The sequence below is a fragment of the Chanodichthys erythropterus genome, chromosome 12, assembly GCF_024489055.1.
Source record: "Chanodichthys erythropterus isolate Z2021 chromosome 12, ASM2448905v1, whole genome shotgun sequence".
NCBI lineage: Eukaryota > Metazoa > Chordata > Actinopteri > Cypriniformes > Xenocyprididae > Chanodichthys > Chanodichthys erythropterus.
This window is the reverse complement of record NC_090232.1, coordinates 48,289,481-48,305,770: the sequence shown is the minus strand read 5'-3', so window position 1 is coordinate 48,305,770 and position 16,290 is coordinate 48,289,481. Positions and strand designations below refer to the sequence as shown.

General features: G+C 38.3%; 1 protein-coding gene across 2 annotated transcripts in view; it reads right to left on the bottom strand.

Moving 5' to 3' along the window:
- Nucleotides 1–1,934: 1,934 nt before the first annotated feature.
- The window catches only part of LOC137031523 (GTPase IMAP family member 8), a 28,568-nt gene continuing 14,212 nt past the window's right edge, over nt 1,935–16,290 (bottom strand). For both annotated transcript variants that reach the window (XM_067402530.1, XM_067402531.1), the window contains exons 4-5: nt 13,043–13,104; nt 1,935–3,540 (exon numbers count right to left, since the gene is read on the bottom strand). The gene's annotated coding sequence lies outside the window, so the exon portion shown is untranslated. The remainder of the gene's footprint in view (nt 3,541–13,042; nt 13,105–16,290) is intronic.

Genomic DNA, 16,290 nt, shown 5'->3' with positions numbered 1-16,290 from the left:
GTTACGTATAGAGTTAAAATGTGACGCTTATACTTTCAGATTTTCAAAAACTTGATATTACATTCAGTAAAATGCAAATATGTTTTGGCATTTGCAAATTTTACTCATGTAAACTCTTCTCTCTACTTTAAACAACGTCTTGTACTTGTTTAAAGGGTAATTACACAGTTTGCTGTAAGTCAAAGCTTGTTTAAGCATATATAGTTAAGTCCGTCTTGTGCATGAATACTGATATTCCTTTCAGCGAGTGAAACACAGTTTTGGTCAAAAGGTAGCTATGCTTGTAGGTGCAGGCAAAGTTTAGATGAATGACATCAATCTTAACTATAACAGGGGAGCATTACCCAAATCTACATTTATATAACACTGTACTGAGATTCATTCATCAGAAACAGGTTAAGCAATACTGCAATTGGTATTTCTCCAACCAAAGCAGAATAATCAATTCTGGTACAGTTTACATGCCGCTGAGCTGAGATTCCTTCGTCAACACAGGCTTACGCTCTAATACTGAGATTAGGATTTCTTCGCTAAAATCAGATTAACTTTACACTGATACCATTTGAACATATGCTAAAATGTGTCAAGAGTAGACTCTTTCAGTTACAGTAGAGATGTCAATTCAAGCCATCACTTTATCAGCATCCAACAAACCAGCAATTAGTGACCAAAATGCGCATCGTCTGACATATTCTGACTGGAATTATCAAATGCACACTTTTAAATTGACAGTGGTTTAAGCTCATAACCTTTGTTTATTCATTGCCCGCATTCTCCACCATTTGTAGCAAATTAGCTCAAAATAAATATGAATAATTAATCATAACTAGTTATAATTAATTATTAATATTTTAATCAGTCAATAAAATTAACTTAATGTAATAAAATTAATATTACAATCAATTAACCTGTTGTTCAATGAACACACAGTGTTAATTGTTTATTAACTAAGAAATGTTCATTTCCAGGTTATGGGAAATAACAATCTTATTCTACTAAAAGCCTGTAGTCAGGACCGACATGAATAGGGACTCCCGTACATGAGCGCAAAACACGGACAACCTTACGTGTGACATGAACAAGACTTTATTAACTAGACTAAACACTTAAACTACTCTAACATTCACACACATACATGCATACAGTTTACCAAGAGAGAGAGAGAAAGCAGAGTACAGGAAGCAAGAAGTTACAGCATTGTTGGACATTCAGCAGATCAACAGCCTTGAGCAAACCATCAGTTTAGTTTTAACAGGCCCTTCTTTAAAAGGGGTAAGGATACTCAATGTATCCGATAATGAGACTAAGTTTGATACTTGCATGTCTCTCCAAGTTGAATTAAAACTGTCCTGATGCAATTTGTGGAGGCTCCCGTTGAATCTTTGCTGATATTTTCTTGACGAAAGAGAACCGGCTGGATTCAGAGGATCTTTGGTGAATGGAAGGTCTAGGCCGAGGCCTGGCACAAGCTTGGGGTTCCTTAGAAGCTTCTAGCTTCTTAAAGCATCATCTTGACGTCAGCATTCATCAGTAAAAGAGAAGAAGAGGAGGAAGAGCAGGAAGAGAAAGGTTTTATCTTGTGATCCATGAATATAAGGGGTGGAGACATCACACCCTCTTAAGGTGTCTGAGCCAATAAGGAGTTGCCCCCTCGGAGGGAAGTTTTACGAGTCTTTGTTCTGTAGCAAGATATTAGCATAAGACACTGGATTGGATGTTTGAGAGAAGAACCCTCTAGATTCTTATAATACTAATGTGTCACAGAGTTAGTAACATGTAACATAAATTACCAAATAGGAAATGAAAGTTGGAGTCCGTAGATACCAAGCATGCTGCCAATGTGATCTCAGTTAACTATACATTTGCAACTATGGAACATTAATACCAAAATAGTTCAAAAGAGAGAATTAATACATAGAATAAAGCCTATAAAAGGAAAGTCATGAGATGGGAAACTTGGATACATGTTTATACATTTCCCAAGTGGTTATATAGAGAATACGTAGGATTAAGAGAGTTTATTTGTCCTTCTCAGGAAGGATGAGTCACTAGTCTCTACAGCATTCTTATGGATCATAAAAGTACCATATAACTGTAACAGGACACCTAGTTGTGCCTGTGTGCTAGCTACACTTGGGATGTTGGTTGCAGTTTTAGGGGGATGAGTTCAGAGAACTTTGATAGTGAGAGTGAGTTTATGGGTAATTCATTGAATACCATGAATAATTGTGTGGCTGATTGGTCCAGACGCTACAAAGGTTATCATAAAGTTGTATTAAAGTACCACTTAAGTTGTTCAAAAAAATCACTCAAAAGTTCAACTTATTGCATTTAATATGAACTTAATCTGTGATACATTTGAAATTAATTACAAATAGAATGCACTTAAGCGATGAAAACATTACATTTAATTCACACTTAAGTGTGTTCTTTTTAAGAATATTATTTGTGCAATAAGTACACTTTATAAAAGTATACTAAAGTGTACTTTTTTTTCACAAGGGTTATTCCTTGCTCATCCCTCCCATTACAGCTGTACTACTAACATGGGTAAGTGCAACATTTACACCAGCTACTACTCCTGCTTTTAAAGCTTCAGACAGTTTCTCCCCTTTAGCAAGAGAGGTCAATGCTGTACCTCCAGCAGCTGCTGCTCCTGAGATTAAAGCTGGACCCAGAGTCTCAGTAGCAGAAAATCCCCCTGTTGATGCTGCTACTACCGCACCTGCTCCCACTAAGGCCACACCTTTAGCCTTATTCAACCGCCACATTCTTTTATCCTGCTTTATCTGTTCTTCTTTCTCTCTCTGCTTCCTCTCTTCTTCCTCTCTCTGCTTCCTCTCTTCTTCCTCTCTCTGCTTCCTCTCTTTGCCTCCTCTCTTCTTCCTCTATTTTCCTCTGAGCTTCCTTGTACATCTCATTTGTGTAATGCTCTCCTCTGTTCTCCTCCACCATTCGGTCGATCTTCTCCAGAAGTTCACTGACCTGTGATCGATTTTCTTCATTTTTGTTATTGAAAACATGATAACCGCCTTTACACTCACTAACTAGCTCATTAAGCTGGATTTTTTTTTGTCAGAAACTGCTCTATAGGTTTATCTAACTGATCTCATCTAGTGAAAAGAACGATGGTGTAACGTTCAGCTTTTTCTCCAAAGTTCTCCTGAATCCATTTCATTGTTTGTTTCTGTTCATTTGTGAATCTGTCGTCCAGTCTGATGACCAAAAGAAAGACATGAGGACCAGGAACAGACATTTCTACACATCTCACTAATTCATCCTTCAGTTCTTCTTTACTCATTTTGGTATCATAAAGTCCTGGAGTGTCGATCACTGAGATTATTCGACCTTCCAGCATCTGCTGATGTTATTGGCATTTCTCAGTCACAGATTCGGTTGAAAATTCTTCTTTAAATGGTTTTCCTCCCAGGATGGTGTTTCCTGTTGCACTCTTTCCAGCTCCAGTTTTACCAACCATCACGATCCTGAGATCTGTGCGCTCAGCAGGTTTCATGTGTGTGTTCAGTGTGGACTCTGATACTGAGTTTAAGAGCAGACAAATAAGAACATGAGTTTAATTTCATTTTTAAGAAATGTGTCATCCCAGCTAACATTTTTTTTTTTCCAAGAACATTTTCCAAACATTCAGTTTTTGTTATGGAAATGTTAAAATGTCCAGTTTTCTTGATGTTACTAGAACATTTTTTAAGATTAGTACAATACAATGTTCCTGAAATATTCTTTCATCTTATGTTTTACTAACAACTCAACATTATAGGAATGTTGATTTGTAACATTTCAAGAAGTTCCAGAAACATTCTTTCAAACATTTGAACACCTGTTGTTAAGCAGAATCACTGAAGGAAAGAGAAACAACAAGAACAGAAACTACAACTGACTTCCAGCCACAGTCAACTGAAGATAAAAGATTTCAATGTGTACAAAAGTTCTTATTGAGATAAACAGAGGTTTAAATGTTGATGTTTTGTTTAAAATAAACTTGTTTGTAATCACATGTTGGTGATCAGTGTTTGCTTTAGTTGGTCTCTTGACCTTTGACCTTACTAACTTGCTTCTCTTTCAGTAATTGCAATAATATGTTCACTGAATATTTCAGCATTGCTCAAGAAAGAGAATGATAAAAGAAGATTTACATGTCTGTTTTAATGACTATTAACTCTTTCACGCATGAGTTTAAAATATTCAAGTTGAATCGGTGAATCAAAACACTTCACTATGACATTGATTAACAGTAAACATCACCTACTGCTGTTCTGTCTCCTTCACTTTCTCTGATGCAGTAAAAGTGTCTGAACACATTGCAGCCAGAGTAAAATTAATAATTTAACCAAGAGTCAAGAGCCCAACTACAGAAAAACACAGATCACCATAACGGTGACTGTAAATGTTTGTTCCTATTTCCTTCAGTGTGTCATCACTAATGGTCATTTAACGAGTTCGTTTGCCCATATAATCTTTAGGATATTAGGTTAGCTAATTTGGCTTGCTGTCCACTGAGGAGGGGCTCGATGAAGCATCTTCAACTCGAGCTCTGATACACCCCCCAGTGAATAAATATAGGATGTGATTACATAGGGCAAGGTACCTGAAATGAAGGTGGAGTTTGGGGAGGTGGAGGGATGCTGAAACAGCTGAGACTGAAGAGAGGTAAGCAGCTGCTTATATACTCTGGCTGTTGATTGGAAGATTAGATGGGCTCGCTCCTCCCTAAATTACGTTTAGGAACTTCACTTAACGAGTTCGTTTGCCCATATAATCTTTAGGATATTAGGTTAGCTAATTTGGCTTGCTGTCCACTGAGGAGGGGCTCGATGAAGCATCTTCAACTCGAGCTCTGATACACCCCCCAAAAAGTGCAGAATAAATTTGGGACAGCAAGTTGGATGGTTGAAAATGCTTAAGGATTTAATGTATATGGGATACCCAGATGCTTAATGCTTGTTACCCCCCCAAAATGAGCGAAAGATTAAAGCGACATGAAGAATAGAGTTGAGGTGAGGAGTGGCACTAGTGTTTCCTATGCCGGAACACAAGGTGGTTGTGATTAATTGGCCTGGAGTCATGAATGAATACTGCTGCGGCAGTGATATTTAATGAGGCTCCTGTGGGAGCTGGGCTGGAACGCGTCGCCCTACTATGTCCACCATGTGGAGCTATGAGCAGGCTTCTGCTGCGGCAATGTTATTTAAGGAACTCTGTCGGGAGCTTGCGTTTATTGCTGCTGTGTGAGTTTGACTAGGATGCATCTCGCCGCTGCACTGCTGCGGCAGTGACTTCTAAAATTACTCCTGCGGGAGTGTTTTTTGGGACTGGAGGTTTGAGTACGTGGTTGGAGAACGTCCCGCCGCAACGTCTGCAACATGGGGGCCCATGAATTCAGAAGTACATGGGGCCCCCAGCTGCCAACAGGGGGGAAGGAGGTCCTCGTCCCAAAAGGGAAAACGGGCCACTGATATCCAGAGCGAACCTGCCTGCCGTAGAAAAAGGGAGCCTACGGTATATAGATAAAACGCAGAGCTACCGTCCTTCCAAGGTGGTTTGGATCACATAAGGACATGAGGGCCCACTGCAATCCTTATGGGACATACGATCCTTGGTACCTCCAGTCCGCTTGTTCAGATAGGAGGGCCCACACTGCGATCCGAACGGGAGAGCCTCCATGGTTAAGAACATGAAGAATCACACTGCGATTCAGAAAGGGAGAGCCCCCACGGCGCCTGAACGGAAGCTCACACTGCGATTCGACCGGGAGAGCTCCCGCTGCGTTTCGAAGGAGAGAGCCCCCGATAAAATAAACGGGAAGCTCACTCTGCAAGTCGAACGGGAGAGCCCACACTGCAAGTCGAACGGGAGAGCCTGCACAGTATCTGGACGGGGGAGCCCACACAGCAATTCGAATGGGAAAGCCCATTCCAGGAGTGGTAGCTAACACACATCCGAAAAGGGAGAGCTCTCACTGCATCCAGATGAATATGAGCCCTGCGGGGCTTGGTAAGCGGGGAGATGCAAAAATAGTAGGGAGAAGCGGTCCAGACTCAGAAAGATGCTAGTGTTTGTGATGTAGAACTGATCGAACATATGTTGTTTTAAAGGCGGGGCATCGACCGATCATTTTAATTTGGTGTTCGGATAGGCCCCTCTGGGCTGCTGTGATGGCTGCACCTTTGCAGAAAGATAAGAAAAATGGATGGTTACAAGGTTGTCTGGTGTTTGGCTGAGGGGGATTGGTTTTGTAAACCTTTGATGAGGAGGGATATCTGGGGACTTGAAGAGTCGGGGCACTGTTGGCCATGGATGAACTTGGAGAGCAATGTATGCCACTGAGGTAGATTTTGATTGTTCCTGAATTAAATTGGTATGATGGAGGTAAGAGATGAAGGATACTGAAAGGAGGGAAAACTCCTGGAAAGCTCTGTGGAAGTATTTTGAAGGAACTCCAAGCTGTCCAGTAGGTTTGGAGTGTTCTGAGAGAAACGGCTTGCAGTATGGTATTTGTGGATGCGTTATGAAGAGGTCTTGAGGGAATGGACCAGACGAATGAGAGTTCTGAATCAGGAGGAATTGAAGTTGATTGGAGTCTGCTTCCAGAGCCAATGTTCTAAATTTGAAAAAGAAGATAAAACATCTGTGATTTTATTTTGGTGACCTGGGATATGTTCATCTATGATGATGAACTGGTAACAGGCGGAAATTCTAAGGGGCAATTAACATTTCGGAACCCCATAGATTGGCTGTTACTACTATGGGATACAGGTTTATGAGAATGATTGCTTGGTCTATGTTGTGGTGGTGGAGAATTCATCTAATTTGGTTACTCCAATTGGGCTTATGCGGAATAAGGTGGAGAATCAAAATGGGCCGATCATGAATCTGGAATCTAGTTCTTTTTGATGAGGCCTTCCACTATATCAGGTCCAGCTGTTGCAGATTATAAGTTATTGCAGATCAAGCTGGAGTCAGGTATACTTTCCAGACTGCGGCTGAAATGTTCTGTCAGGCCTGAAAAAAGAACTGGTTGGAAATTGTCTGGATGGTGTCCATTTCACTAACTAACTGGGAAATAATGATTGAAGAAGAGAGAGGCTGCTCACTTAGCTGCAAAGCTTGAGGTAGATATAAAAATGACTGCTCCAAAGGAAGAAGATCAAATGTCTGCACCTGATGGAATTAGGGAACAGTTATGGGTTGAGAATGTTGGTTGTTCCATGTTAACTGCGTTGGGAGGAGCTGAAAGAGGGACTGCTGTTGCGAGAGAATGTGCTGGCAAGCGGCTCAGACCTGAAGAAGTGTTTGGTGTTGGAAAAAGATGGATGCTGGGAGGAGGGCTCCATTACTGACTAGTGTCCAAGATGGCTGAAGTGAGAGAAAGGGGTTGGTGGGCAAAAAGAGTGTTGAGATCATTTGCGGAGACAACCTCATGCTAGGATCTGTGCCAAGAAGAATGTTAGAAGAAATTGGGGAACAGAAGGGAGGGGAGGAATGAGGTAAGTTGTAAACGGATAGAGGGTGAGGGATGACTAGCGGAGGCAGCCTCACGCTAGGATCCGCTTCCTGGGTGAGCAAGAAGTAACCATCTGCGAGGGCATCCTGGCGCATGGGTTTATCATGATGAAGATTGAAAAAGAACTGAAAAAGCAGAAGTAATTAGTGATGTTACATATGAAACTGAAGCTTCAAATCTCATATCGAATACACAGCTCAATTATAATGAATGCATATGTTTTCAGAGGAGCAGTGATAAATGAAAGACGTCTCAACTATCTTTCCAGTCACATGAATGCCGTGCGTTTCAGAATGTTGAACCCAGACCACTACTCTACAGGTTTACGGAATTTAAAGTCCATTTACTAATATATATATATATATATATATTACATTACATGATCGTACATTCTGCCATAAAGACAGTATAAAACCCTATCATAATTAGAGCATGATTTACTTGCATCAAACTCTGTTAGTATTTTTATTGTTATATTTAAGTTTATTGCAACACATTAGTATGGAAAATATATTATCAGAAATCTACACGTTTAACATTGCCAGGCTTTAATTTGCTTAATGGAATGACTGAGCTGTACATCTATATTCTTTGGCTGCACTGGCTGGTTTATGGCTGCTGTAAATGTATTTATTTTTAAAAGCTTCAAGATTCAAGAGGCTTCATTTCATAATCCATAGAAGGAAGTAAAGTGCGGGAGACAGGAGTAAGTTTGGATAGTTCTTGCCTGAGGAGTGGAGCTGCATATGGGAAGAGCTGGAAAAGCGGGACTGTTTTTGCGGCAGCTGTTGTTGATTGGGCGGAAAAACGGCGGACGAGGAAGTGCGTGCGGCGGCAACGGACTGTGGATTAGTGTGCTGTAAATGTTTATGTTCAGGACATCAGGTCAGAAGAGAAACTTCTGAGTCTTGCTTTTATGATGCTGAAGTGTTTGTTGGCATGCTGGAACTGTTGTTAGAACTAAAGAAGATCGTAGAGTTTAGCTTTTGATGATCTGCGGGAGAAATTAATTCCAGAGCTGGAGAGGACTTGACGTAGGCTGTTGGCGGACCATTTGAAATGGGTAGAATCAGTGTATTAGCGGCGGTAGAATGAAGAGATGAAGTCTGTGAAGAAGACAGATGAGGCGCAGTTAAACGGGCGATCCTGGGCGTGGAGGAGAGAGTGGCTATCCGCAGCGTGGTCTGTATGAGCACTCAGAAAGAGCATCCGTGTTTGGATCTGTGAGATCCGATCTTACGCGAGATGTGACTGTTGGTGTCTCGGGGAAAGTTCGTCGTCTGAAGGGGGATGGTGGAATTTCCGTGGTGTTGGACATTGTTCAGTACGGCACTACCGGATGCTGAAACAGCTGAGACTGAAGAGAGGTAAGCAGCTGCTTATATACTCTGGCTGTTGATTGGAAGATTAGATGGGCTCGCTCCTCCCTAAATTACGTTTAGGAACTTCACTTAATTATCTAATAAACTCCAGCATAGCTTCAGTGTTATTTTAACACTCTGTAGTTGTGGACACTTTTGAACACTGAGTGCTGTTCATGAAACAATATTTTGCTGTGTAGCATCCCACCATTTTATTAGCCAAGTTTTAGGGCTGGGCGATATATCGATATAAAAAAATATATCGATATATTTTTAGATATATCGATATAGTTCAAATTTGCGCTGCTCCCCACGCCACCGCCCCTCCTCTTCGAGGAGGGCACAGAGCCACTCTTCAACAAAAATGGAGGAAGCAACTACGTCTGCGGAGCGCGCGGAGGAATTGGTTAGTAAAAGAAAAAGCAGTGGCTCAGTAATTTGGAGATGGTTCGGATTCAAAGTATCAGATGAGCAACAACATCACGTTATTTGTAGGGAGTGCAATAAACAAGTTACAGCCAGGGGTGGAAGCACTACAAATCTTTTTCACCACCTAAAACAGTGGCACAAACTGCAGTACGAAGAGTCTTTGAAACTGCGCGCTGCAGAAGCCACAGCCGCAAGCCATCGACAACCCGAAAAAGCTCCAGCCCCGAAACAAAGCTCACTGCAAACTTCATTTTCCCGCAATGTGCCTTATGAAAAGAAAAGTGTCAAGTGGTGTACTATAACTAAAGCGGTGTCCTATCACATTGCTAAAGATATGGTCCCCGTTGCAACTGTGGAACAAGTCGGATTCCAAAAGCTACTGAAAACTATGGACCCGAGATATGAGCTTCCCAGTCGCAACTACTTTGCACGAGAAGCACTGCCACAAATGTACACTGAAATCAGACAGAGCCTTGCTGACCGGCGCGCTAACGTGACCCATTTTGCGTTGACCAGCGATATGTGGTCGAGCAGGACGTGTGAGCCTTACATGAGCGTGACAGTTCACTTCATTCAAGACTGGGAGATGAAAACAGCGTGTCTGCAAACAAGTTATTTCCCCCAGGATCACACCGGTGAGCACATAGCTGAGGCCCTGCAGGACGCAATTGCAAGCTGGAAACTCCAAGAAAAGTATCTGGTTGCTATAACAACCGACAACAGGAGCAACATCGTCAAAGCGGTTGAGCTGAACGAGTGGCTGAGGATGCAGTGCTTCGGTCACAGACTGCACTTGGCTATTGGTGAGTGCAGTGTTGTAAGGAGTATTCAGATATTTTTCTTTAATCAAAAACATATTAAAATGTTAGTTTTTCCTTATTTTCCTTTGTGTGACTGTCTGCAACTTTGTGTTTTATGCTGCTGTCTTGGCCAGGTGTCCGTTGAAATGCAGTATGTATTGTTAAATATAGGTTAAATAGATTAATAAAACACAAAACTTAAAGTGCTAAATGTAAAATCATTTACAATACAGAATGGTAGATTTCAGAACCATATTTATTAGGTTTCCGTTATTGGATAAGAATTAGTGATGCATTGATGTATTTACCACTTTAATGTTACAGCTGGTAAAGGTGAGGTAATTATGACTTTAAAATGCTGGTTAGCCTCTTGTTATCATCAAGGTAACATATATTTAGCTATTATGATAGACTATAGTTTTTTTTTCTCTGGATTGAAAATAGCAAACTGCAAAGTAACTAGAAACTAATGTTGACACATATGCCTAAACATTGTGGAGTTTTTAGTGGAGTAGAAATATGAAGTAGCATTAAAAAATAGCATAAATATTAAATACTAAGAACAACAACAAGAACGGAACACGAGTAAATGTACAGTATACAGTATAGTCATCATTTATAAATTATACAAAAAATAATAATACATAAAAATCACTTACATGATTAAAATTCAGAAAAAAAAATAATATAATATTTGATATTTATGATTAGTACTGGTATTGATTAAAAAAATAAACTATGAAACGAGAAAATAATATTAATGTAGAATATTTCTAAAGCTTGATTTTGGATTAGTTGTATGAATGTGTTAAAGTGAAACCAGAGTAAAATTTCTCGCATAAGCACATTTGTTTAATAGTTTTTTATGATTCTGACAGGACATCCCTTACGAAAAACTAGTATACTTCAAGTTCATTTGATCAAGTATACTAAAGTAATGTTCAAGTATAATATCAATGTACTAGTAGTAAACTTGTAAGTGTACTATTTTAATACCGCTTGGGACTAAATTGGCCCAATTGAAGTATACGTTTAAGTGTACTATAAGTCTAACAGTAGTAAACTTTAACTAGTTCACATTTGTACTGCATCTGTACTAAAAGTGAACTTATACTAGTATACTAGTAGTTTACTATTTTAATACACTTTGAAATATACTCTCGGTAAACTGCTAGTTTAGTGCAAGAATACTTTTAAGTTTTCTTTAAGTGAACATGACATCACACTTATAGTTTACTTTTTGCACTTTAAGCATACTTCTATGTTCCTACACAGCAAAAACTGCAGTGTTAAATTAACTCTCCAGAGAGTACATGTGAGACCATACTCCAGAGTGTTAAAGTTAATGAGATAATGAAGTGATTAATTGAGTGATGATTGAGCATTATTGAAGACACCTGATGATAACAAGCAGAATCACCAAAGGAGAAAATCACAATTTTTAAGCCACCATCGTGGAGATCGTGTTTGCTTTAGTTGGGCTCTTGACCCTTGACTTTTTAAAATAAAATTTTATTTGGGTTGTTTTAACTGAGTTATAACATCCAGACAAACAAATGGAAAAAATGATTAGGTGATGTTGGTTATGTTTTCACATAATCATTATTTGACCTGAATCACTGAACTCATTTAGAGCCCAATCTCTGAGTTACATTGTGTACCACTGCACCAACCAAGAGGGGGGCTATTGAAAATGAACTGTCAAGTTACTTGCAGTCCGCAAGTGTGGAGAGTGACACTGATCCTCTCAAGTGGTGGAAGGATCATGAAGTTTTCTTTCCATCTCTGAGCCACCTGGCAAAAAAGTATCTCTTGGTACCAGCTACCAGTTCACCCTCCGAAAGGGTTTTCAGCTGTAGTGGCAATATCGTGACCTGCCACAGAGCATCTCTGAAACCGGATGCTGTTGACAGGCTGGTGTTTCTCGCACAAAATCTTTAAACGAAGGAGGATACGCTTGTCTGTCTTCTAATGTCTACCTCAAGACAGCATTACTGTTTATCAAAGTAAAAAAAGAGGGGGAAAATGTTTATTGAGTTGATAATCTGTTTCTTGTGCAACTGGTTGAGACTGTTCAGATAAGAAATTGAGTTAACAAAAAGGAAAAGGTAATCTCAAGCTGATGTTTAAAAAAAATGTTCTTAAACTGAGCACTTTATTTTGTTCTTTCTTTATATGTAAATGCTGCCGTTAAGTTACTAGGGTTTGTCATATTCTTTTGTAATGTTCGTTATTTGCATCTGTGGATTTGTTAGAAAGGAGAATAAAATCTGTTATTGGATTTTAATAAGCCATTTATAGTTGTAAAACTAAAAATTTTTGATATTGTACTTTTCTCATATAAATATATTTATTTTGGAAAAAGATTGGATTTTATTTTATAGGCTATTTTTAAGATTTTTTTTTTTTATTTAAATGTGCACCTTATGGAGCTTTGATTTTAAAAAAGGTACTCCTGTCCTATTGTTATACAGTATTTTTTTTTTTTTTTTACATTTTATTGTTATTTGAACAGCTGAGCATTTAATTATGAACCAGGTGAAGAAACCTGTTTACTATTTATTCATTTGATTTCGCAACTGTTCACTGAAATGGCCGGTTTCAATAAAACTACTTTTGACGTCATATTTGGCTTTGACTTTGACTGAATATTTGCTCTCACTTTGCGGAAAAAATATCAGGATATATATTGTATATCGATATTCAGCCTAAATATAGGATATGACTTTTTGTCCATATCGCCCAGCCCTACCAAGTTTAGTGATCCTTAATATTTAAAGTACAATTGAAGAATGTTGTTCCAAGAATGTTTTCTCCCAACATTATGAGGACATTTTTTAACATATTTGTGCTAAACTTTGAGAAACAATAACATAAAAGTAGCAGATGTTGTCAAGTTTCGTATGAATCAATCTATATTTTAAATGTACCTGTGTAAACTCCAGCCATTTTTCTGTAAATTTCTACAGCTTCTGCAGTCTTCTTTCTCTGGCTGAATGGAACAAAACAAAATCATTGTACATGCAGGAAACTGAACAGTGTGATCACATGACTGTGCTAATCAAATGAGCCATTTTCCCATAGTTCAAATAAACCAAGACATGCTCACATACATACAAGTCCTGATATTTCACCTGGTGGATTCAGCTTTGATTTGATTTCTCTGCTGTTGGTGTTATATTCGCACATTTGGACTTCTGATAAATTCAGGCTTTTCAATAAATGTGAAATAAATTAATGTTTGCGAATTTTAAGCAGCGACATGATATTGAAAACCAACGATTGTCAACTTACAACATTTTTCACAGTCGATCAAAATAGGCAAGTATTGTTTTAATGGCATATTTACTTGTGAATGTCCACTGAATGTCCAATGTAGTGTGATTAACAAGGCTATTGAATACGGATGTCCGAATGTGTGAATATAAAACCAACTTTACCCAAGTACTGCCTCTGTGTAAGCGGCCATCAGACACAATAATGAGAAGCTCATCAGAAAATGGAATATAATGTGTAATTTGTATTTGTGTATAGAGAGTCACCACTGGTCCAATATATATTTTTTTCTTTAATGAAAAACATGGTAAGTTTTGCTGAATCTATGTTAAGTTTAAATAAAAACCATTGGATTTGTCAATGAAATATGTCTCTTCATTAGTGATGTTGTTACATTTTATTTATTTTAATGGCCTTGAAAACAAATGCATTCAACTTTGGGAAAATGTCACCTAAGTAATTCATTAAACTGTATTTAAATGGTAGAACAATTTTAATATTGTATTGTGTGAGATTATGTAATTCAAAGTACAGTAGTCGATATTTGAAGTGGATCAAAAAAGTTCAGCAAAGTTTTCTTAAGAAGAAGGTTTTAGGACAACTTTGATTAAAGGTTTTGATTCACTTCAAATGTTGACTATATTATACAAAATATAAGTAATAACAAAGTGTATTGTTATTGACTGCAAAGTGTGTAATTTGTAGTATTTGGAATAAGCCAAAGGTACTGAGCATACAGTATATACTATTACCTGTAAAATAATATATTCAGTGTATATTGCTTGTGTTTTCTGAAGACACGCTTAATGTAATGTACTTAAATCACAAATAAAGTGTACTTTAATCACAAATAAAATATACTTATAACACAAATAAAGTATACTTTTAACACAAATTAAGTACACTTTAATATCACTAATCAAGCATGTAATTAGTCCCTACACAGGCAAATACTTAAAGTGTACTAAGTATATTTGAAGTTGTTCCAATTTAGCACACAAAAGTACACTAAATATACTTAAAAGTTGTGTTATTATACAACTTAATTACAACTAAAATATACTTATTACAAAATTTTGGACCTCCGGGTCCAAGGTCCATTTCTCATCTCATTGCACCACTGTGCAAGTGAATGTTTCCACACCTGCCGAAGTTTATTAGTTCATGTGAAAATGAACTCAAAATGAAGAATTCTTATAAAGCTGCACTTTAGATCATTCTGCAGCTCATCATGCTGTAGTGCAATACAGAGCAGGAAGAGGAAAAACAGCAGAAAATGAACAAACATGAAACAGCTGGTTCAGAATTACGGGCAAGAATGAACTCAGAATGTACATAAGCTTAGATGAAAATGAACACAGCATGAAACAAAAAGCATTTATTTCTAATCCAAGAGGCAGTAAAGGAATCAAAACACACTATTTTATAAAACCGCTCCACCTGGGATTCAAACCCACTAACTTCGGATACAGGGCTCTTCAGATAACTGGCTTTACACATTGAGCTACTTGAGGATGCACATTCAACAGACTGTGGAAGAAACCTTTTAGTCTAACAAAGAATTCACAAAAAAAGCATTACTTAGCATGCTATCCATATTAGCATGCTAAGCTAACTTAATGCTAATGAAGCTCATGGTTAACTTGATAACTGAAGAGCCACATTAAAGAGAATGACAACTGGTTAGCATGCTAAGCAATTAGCATGCTAAGCTAACTAGCATAAGACAACAAACACAAGCAAGGTCACATTCAGAGATGAATATCTTGGGAATGGTAGCGAATATCAAAAATCCATTCAGTCATTTCTGTGCGGCTCGGTCCAAAGATCACCTGAGCTGATTTTGGACAAAATTGGACAAAAATTGTAGGAGGAGTAGCGAAAAAACTGTTTACCATTTATTTCAATATGGCGGACAGGTACATTTAAGGAAAATGACAAATGACACATCGTCGGAATCGGCATAAGCCAGGGAATAAAATGACATAAAGCATACACATTTTGGAAAGTGTTTTCAAAAGTTATAAGTGGTTTTGCAATAATCATTACATCTATGGAACAGTAGGTGGCGCTGTGTTGAAACTTCTCAGGTACCTTCAGGACCTTCTAAAGGTCATACATACCAATTTGTGTGAAGATATGTCAAATTGTTTAAAAGTTATTGCAATTTATGACAAAATTCAAAATGGCGGACACGTGGTTCATCCGATGTTGACGAATTCGATATCTTCGGATTCGGCATGGCACAGGGAATCCATAGACAGATCCAGATCTTGATTTTCTAATAAAGTGTTCAAAAGTTATTGGCCAAAATAGCCATTTTTCAGATCTCATGACCTGTAGGTGGCGCTGTTCCCAAATTTGGCATGGAACCTCAGATCATGGTCTTGATCAAGTGTACCAATTTTAGTTTTGATTGCTCAAAGTTTGGCCGAGATACAGCCTCTATAGCAATTTTGGGTCAACCTCGTTAACTTCGTGACATCATAACTTTTGAACAAAGATGAATAAAAAAAATCTGTTCAGTCATTTCTGTGCGGCTCAGACCAAAGATCACGTGATCAAAGTTTGGACAAAATTGGACAAATTTTGAAGGAGGAGTAGCGAAAAAACGGAATACTGTACTTTTCAAAATGGCCACTACTGTAATGGGCGGAGACTTAATGTAAGAATTTTAATAGAATCAGCATGAAGAGACGAATCAGATGTACTAAATTGTATTTTTCTAGAGCAAATGGTTCAAAAGTTATAAACTTTAGAATGTTGAATTTTTGAACTGGTGGTGGCGCTATAGAGTTGGTCCTAGAGACTCCAAAATTGGTCAGATTTCTAGACATGACCATCACTACAAGTGTGCCAAATTTCATCATTTTCTCATGTTCCGTTGATAGGGCTGCCATAG